The sequence below is a fragment of the Gopherus evgoodei genome, chromosome 2 (assembly GCF_007399415.2).
Source record: "Gopherus evgoodei ecotype Sinaloan lineage chromosome 2, rGopEvg1_v1.p, whole genome shotgun sequence".
Taxonomy (NCBI): domain Eukaryota; kingdom Metazoa; phylum Chordata; order Testudines; family Testudinidae; genus Gopherus; species Gopherus evgoodei.
Genome location: NC_044323.1, coordinates 173,707,182 through 173,714,112, shown reverse-complemented (window position 1 = coordinate 173,714,112; position 6,931 = coordinate 173,707,182). Strand labels below are relative to the sequence as shown.

General features: G+C 40.8%; 1 long non-coding RNA gene across 1 annotated transcript; it reads right to left on the bottom strand.

Moving 5' to 3' along the window:
* Positions 1-408: 408 nt before the first annotated feature.
* Positions 409-3,535, bottom strand: LOC115645142. Its single transcript, XR_003998657.1, has 3 exons — positions 3,451-3,535; positions 3,198-3,349; positions 409-1,701 (listed from the first exon to the last, which is right to left on the bottom strand). It is a non-coding gene; the product is annotated as an uncharacterized LOC115645142 (long non-coding RNA).
* Positions 3,536-6,931: the final 3,396 nt, after the last annotated feature.

Below are 6,931 nucleotides of genomic sequence, written 5' to 3'. Positions count from 1 at the left end.
GCCCCAAAAGAATGGGGAGCCCTGGTCTAAGAAATACTAAAGAGACAGATTAAATCAACAGATGCAGCTGAAGAGTGGGAGTGAGGAGAAATTCAGGCACATGTTCACAAAACTCTGCAGTGCTTAATTAGGAAAGAGTAGCAGGGATATGATACCAGTGAGCAAGAGGTTTCAGATGTTAGGGCCTGACTTTCAGAAGCACTGGACACCTGGAGCAGCAATTGACTGAACATGTGGGTGTTCAGTCCTTCAGATAAACAAACCAACTCTTATTTACAAACCTACATTGTTGCTGAAAAGTTAGTGCAATAACTTGAACTCTCATAGGAAGTCTTTAATCACACAAGTTTCAGATCTCTTATTTGCTTTTTTTTTTCTTACTTTATACATAGGATTGCACATGAAAACGATATTAAAAGAGCAATATGAAAGTTGCAAATTCAAGTGCTCAGAAGTTAGGAAATGCCAGAATTAAGGTTGCCTCATTGTGCGTGCATGTCCATAATTTCCTAGTTCTTTAAAAAAAGCAATCTAAAAAACCTGAAATTCCCTCAGGTAGCATCATATTGATGCACACATTCATCAGCAGCAGGTATGGAACCTTTAGATCCACCGCACAGACCTCTGTCACTTGAGCTAACAGAGTGACTGGTAGCAGTAGCAGGTTGTCATCCTCTGCATTTGCTGGGGATGAGATGCCATTGAGTTTCAAGACTATTTGCTGACAGCAGAGGAATGATGAGAGTCAGGAATCCTTGAATTCTATTCCAGGCTCAGGAGGGGAGAGTGCTCTAGTGGGCACAGACTCTTCTGCTCATTCTCCCACAATCATGATCACTTCTCCTCCATTCTTCTCCAACCTGTCACAGTCTTGTCTCTTGTCCATGCCTGGATCCCTGCCTCTCCAATCATCAGGATCCTCATCCCAGTCTCAGGCTCCATGCCCAGCCAGTCCTCTGTGCTCTGTGTCTGAGTCCCAATCTCCCCCTTCTCACATTGAGTTCAAGTCTCCTTGCCTGGCTAGTCCTAGTTCCCCCTCCCCAACTCCTCATCCAATCTGTTTCTCCCCAATCCTGCCTCTAGCTCCCAGTTATAATCTCCCTCCCTCAGCTCTTAAGGTAATCTCAGTCCTTCCTACCCCCTTCCTGGATCCCTGTCCTCCCTTCTGTCTCCAGTCTCATTGTCTAGCCACTTCTCCCCAGCACCTTGTCCAATCTCAATGTCCCCCGGCTCACACCCCCAGTTTCCCTCACCAGCTCCCAGACTCACCATCACATGGTTTACAGTCTCCTTAACCAAGCGATCTTAAATCTTCCCCCCATTCTCAGTCAGCATCTCCCCTCCCTTCCAATCCCATCGACCCAGACTCTTTGACCTGATCTAATCCTGTCCCTCCCCCTGTTTAGGCTCATGTCCCTTATGCATTCAAATCAGATGGTTTCCGGCTCCATGTTGCTTGGGTGGCAGGAGAGAGAGAGAGAGAGAGAGAGAGAGAGAGAGAGAGAGTGTGTGTGTGTGTATATACGGAGCACTGCAGGGACAGGCTTCCCACTCTTAGATCCAGTGCCTGGTTCCATCCCAGTCTGGAACAGCTGACAGCAGCTATTACAGGGAAAATCCAGCTTCTGGGTGCAGCATGTTCAGTTGCTCTAGAGGGGGTGGGTGATGGTGGTGTACGCACAGTCTGGCCACATGTAAGAGCTGTGAGGAGACAGAACATGGTCAGTGATGATAGAAACTTTGGAAATTTTAGTTGTTAAGCTCTAGCTAGTCTCCACTGAGCATGTGGAACCTGATTTTTCACAGGCTTATAACTTGGGCAAATTTAGGCAGATTTTCACTGCAATGATAAAACATACATCCCTGACACAAAGCTCTCCCCTTCTTCCCCATCAAATTTCAAGTCACTGCTGCAAAGAAAAGGTCACCAGAACTATTTAACATGAAACCAAGTACTTTTTCTTAGCTACATTCTTGGAAGCAGCTGAATGATTTTGGCTGAAATCGTGAGAAAAAAAAAATTCAGCCTAAGACAGACAATCAGGATGGAAAATTTCAGGCCTAACAATTAATGTTTAGCAAGTTATAATCAACTGAAAACAGGATCTTATAATGGGAAGTGTCAAGCAACCTTAATAATTGGTAGTGCAATCAGCTCTGACTATAATACAGTCTTTATATTTTCAAAGCATTAAAGCTATTGTCTGCAGTTTATTTGCCATGACAGTGAAGAACTAACCCTTTTAAAAAAAACCCAAACAAACTTTTTTTTGACTGGAAGTGAGTGGAAGTGTCTACTGATCCATTTTACAAATGAACAATGAGGTTTCCTGAAATGAAGAGCTGTCTTTTATTCTGAGCTGGCTTCCATGAAGTGTGCATGAGAACATCTTACTCTTATCACTGAAATTGTTATGGAGGAACAAGAGACTGTCCAAATCAGCTTTGCAAGTGAGTCATTGGTCTTTGGGTTTCGTAGCAAAAAGATCTGAGTTTCAAGTACTTTCTAAAACTTGTCAAGAAGTTCTAGATGGTTATAAGGAAACAAGTGAAACCATTTTAATCACTTCCTTCTTCCCCAGCATTTCTCTCCCCTCTCCAAATTAATAGCAAACACTGTATAGTTCACTTTGTGGAACTAAAAGAAGTGTCAAAGCTGCAAGATTATACAGTACAAACCCAGAAAATACTAGATAGACTTAAGGTGGGAGGTAACAGTAATAAAACAAGACATGCATGAATAGGGAGAGGAGGGGTGGGAGAAGGAAAAAGAGGACGGGTTAGGTGGTATTGAGGTCTGGCATTCTTTGAGTAGCTTTGTCAAGTTGCAAAACTGCTTAATTCCACAATTCTGTTAGCCATTCTGTGAAGTGTGAGGTATTTGGAAATAGACACAAGCTATAGGTCATTTACCTTTTTGTACTTTTAATTGGCTGTTTCTTAACGAAAATGAAAATTTAAGAAGTGTAAAGCCCGCATCCTACAATAAGTAGGGAGACCCACTGTAGTCACTTGGGGTGCCAGTTTCAGTGGAAGTCTAAATGGGCACACCAGTCCACACACGCTACATGTGGTTAGATCAGGGCATATGGGCCGGAGTCCAGCACCTAAATACCTTTGAGGATCTGGGCGTAAATGATTATCATATCACAAGCCTTACAACCCCTTGGCTGAGACGATCTCCCAGGATCGCTTACTGCTGATGCTCTTTGCCATTAATTTTCTTTCCTACTTGCACAATTTCTCTCCCCAGCAGCGTACTCCCAGAAGCCGTGTGCTTGCTCCTTTCTCTGGGTCTTCTTGCTTTCTCTCTTTTGATGACATCTCTCTGTGGCCAGGCCTCTGTTGCCTGTGGCAGAGGTGAGATGTCTAGAGAATAATAAAGAAAAGCTGCAGAGATTTTTTTTCCCATTGGAACAGACAGCACAAGAGCCTTCAAAAATACTTTACATTTTATAAGATCCACAAGTCAAACAGGTCACATAGGAGAGTGGCCAGATCCTCAATTGCTTTAAATCAGTCTAGCTGATTTCCACCACCTGCGGACTTGGTCTAAATTGGAAAAGACAGATTAGATTATCAAGTGCTGGCTAGATCATTTATGGACCATCAGGACTCTGTCTCAAAGTAAATAACATGTTTATTAATGATAAATTATTAATAATAATTATGGTTATTCTTTATGTATCTTGTGGTAGTACTCAAAACAGGCTCTATGGTATACATATATAAAGGCAGACAATGCTAAAAGGAAACAGTTGTTTATATTAACCTGTGGAATTCAATGCCACAAGGTATTATTGAGGCCAACAGTTTAGTAGAATAAAAATGGTCTAGACATTTATATGGATAATGAGACTATCCACAGTTAGATAGGATAAAAAGGGGCAACTAATGTAAAACCTTGTGCTTCAGGGCACAAGCCAATCACCAGCTACTATCTATAAAATTATTCATCCAACACTCTCTCCTCCTGCCCCATACACTTGCATACTTTCTCTGCTTCAGTGCACCACAGAAACTATACCGCAATGCAGTCCTGGGGATGCATATCACCTCAAATGCTGTGGGGAGCAGGTGGGACCATGGTGCTGCGCTCCCCCATGACCCTTGGAGTGGGCTGGTTGCAGGGCAGGAGCAGGCTGCAGTACTTTAAAGGACAGTATAGCTTGCATGCTATTGTGCTTCCTTGAGGGGCAATGCTTCCCTGAGCCTTGACTGTGGTGGGGCAAGCCGAACTTTACCCCACCTAGGCTGGGGTCCAAATGGCACAATTTGGCTCCCAAACATACAATGACTTTCCCCTGTCTACCTTATTCTATTACACCATGTTACCTTTTCAAAACACAAAGCACTTTCCTGTGAAAAAATGAACAAAACCTTTCTCAAGCTGGAGTCAAGGTTGAAATCATGTCTCAGTGATTAGCATGTTAAAGGGTTTTATTAAAAAAAACCCAAACACTGGCATGTCCAAAAAACCCAAATCAGACTCACGGTTCGAGAAAGGTGTAAACTTCTGAAAAGAAAACCAAAGCAAACCTCAACACTGAAAGAAGCTAGGAACTGAGACATGAAGGTTAGTATTCCAACCAGTCTAACATTTAACAGCAAGGAAGTTCAGTTAGTTTGGGATTGTAGTTGAACTGCCTCACTCTCCCCTCCCCACGCTAAGTGGCTTGATAAAGAGCAGGAAGGATGTTAAAGCACCAGCCACAGAAATTGAAAAAAAATAAAAATAACCCAATTTTCAAAGGGAAGGAACCTAAGAGTCATTTAGCGAGATTCACTCATACTCGTATAAGCCCAGATAAAAAAGGAACAAAGAACTTAACATAGCTAGTACAATCTTGACATACGTGCTTCATCTTAGACTTTGTTGATGGGAAATGTTGTGTGTATAGTGTATGAATTCAAGCAACACCCAACAGCAAGCAGCACATAGCGAGCTGATTTCCAAATGAGTATTTACTACTATGTGGTCAGTAGAGGCTGACCAAATTGTATGCAAGTCTGAATGTCACGTCTATAGTGTCATTTAGTAGTAAATATAATTTTAAAACAACCTTTTTTTTTAACATTAAATCTTCATTTTATGACTTCAGAACAGTTATAGGAGTCATATGGGGAGCTCCTGGGGCGTGTCTACACTGCCAAAAGAGGTGTGCTCTTAACTCAGGCTAGCTAACCCATGTTAGCTAACTTGGATTAAAACAGCAGTGAAGATATGGCAATTCAGCTGTTAACCCAGGTTCAACCTAAGGGTGCCCTATAGGCTTTATAGTGGTATAGGCTTTATAGTGGTATAGTGGTAAAAATAGAAGTGGATAAACTAATCTAAACTCCATATTCTCCAAATAAGAAGTGCCTAAACTCCATTTACTCATATCTACCCTTGACTACTGCTTTAACTTGAGTTGCTAATCCAAGTTAACTATAAACTGCTACTTTAACCAGAGTTAACTAGCATAGGCTAGCTAACCAGAATTAAAAATACACTTTGTATTTTATTTTTTGCAGTGGACACATACTCATCATTATAATAAAATATATAACCTATTCAGCATGAACTGGCCACAAGACTAGAAAGGCTGTCTGAGGATCTGAAGCATGTTTTTCAAATGAATATCTTTATTGAGAGCAAGATATTAAGGTTTGAGATAATAAAAACAAAGAACACATGTTTCTGGATTTACTATAGTGACACTCTAATCCTGGTGGCACTGAGAAAACTGCAGTCAAAGAAGGTGATTTTAAAATCTAAATGCTCATTTTCACAGGATAACAAAAATGGGTGAGTTTATATCTGATATTTGACATGATTTGCTGCTTAAGGGAAACTTGGGAGGGTGTATGTCTAGTGGTTAGAACATAGAACTGGGAATTTGCATTTCTTAGGTCTATCCCTAACTCTGTCACTGATTCACTGTGTGACCTTGGATGAGTCACTTAATTTCTCCATGTCTCAAGTGATACTTCTATAAAATGAGGCCAATAATGCTGACATGGAGAGTTGTCTCTTTTAATTGATAAACACGTGAGTTTTGTCACTGACTTCTATGAGATCAGGTGTTCACCCAGGTAAGCATTTTGAGGTCCTGAGTTGAAAGGCCTCATCTGGCATAATTCTATTTCTCTGAATTTGTAAACTAGTTTTTTTCACATGGAAATAGATTTCATGTTAGGGTATTGTTTAACTAGCATGGTGCTGATTTCTCTGAAAACTGACAAGTCCTGGTCATACACGGTCGTTTATAACTTGGAGCATAATTCTCATCTGTGGTATTTGCCATTCTTTCCATACAAGTCCAAATCATGCAATTTTAGAGGAGGAACAATAAGCAAAGGTTAGAGGAGAAATGCAAACTTTAAAGTCAAAATAGATGCTCTAGAGCTACATGGGAGGAAAAGGTACACGGATATACATTTCATGTAGCATGTGACCAAATACATCAGCAATATTGTCTCTAGTATAGCCCATATGTTTGGAACTACAGCCCTCCCTTCACTTATGCATGTGTATAATTTTAAGCATATGAGTAGCTACACTGAAATAAGGGGGACTATGAGCATTCTTAAAATTAAGCTAGACTGCTTAGCTTGTCTATCCAAGAATCAGCTCCAATTACTAAGCTTAGCACCATTGGTCTCTCTCACAACCTGTTATGTCAGTGCTCCCTCCACTTAGCAACGAACTAAAGTCAACTGGTCTCTAGTCAGAAGGTGACATAGGCGTTCCAAGTAAAGATGACAGGGTTTTTTTGCACAGAACGCATCATTAGGGCTGACTGAATTTTTTCCATCAAAACTTCTGTTTTAAAATGTCAGCGTTTGTCAGAAACAAAAAGTTTTTTTTCTGCTTTTCATAAAAACCTGAAAAATTTCCAAGAAATATTTCAATGAACATGAACAACTTTCATTTTTGTAAAAAAAA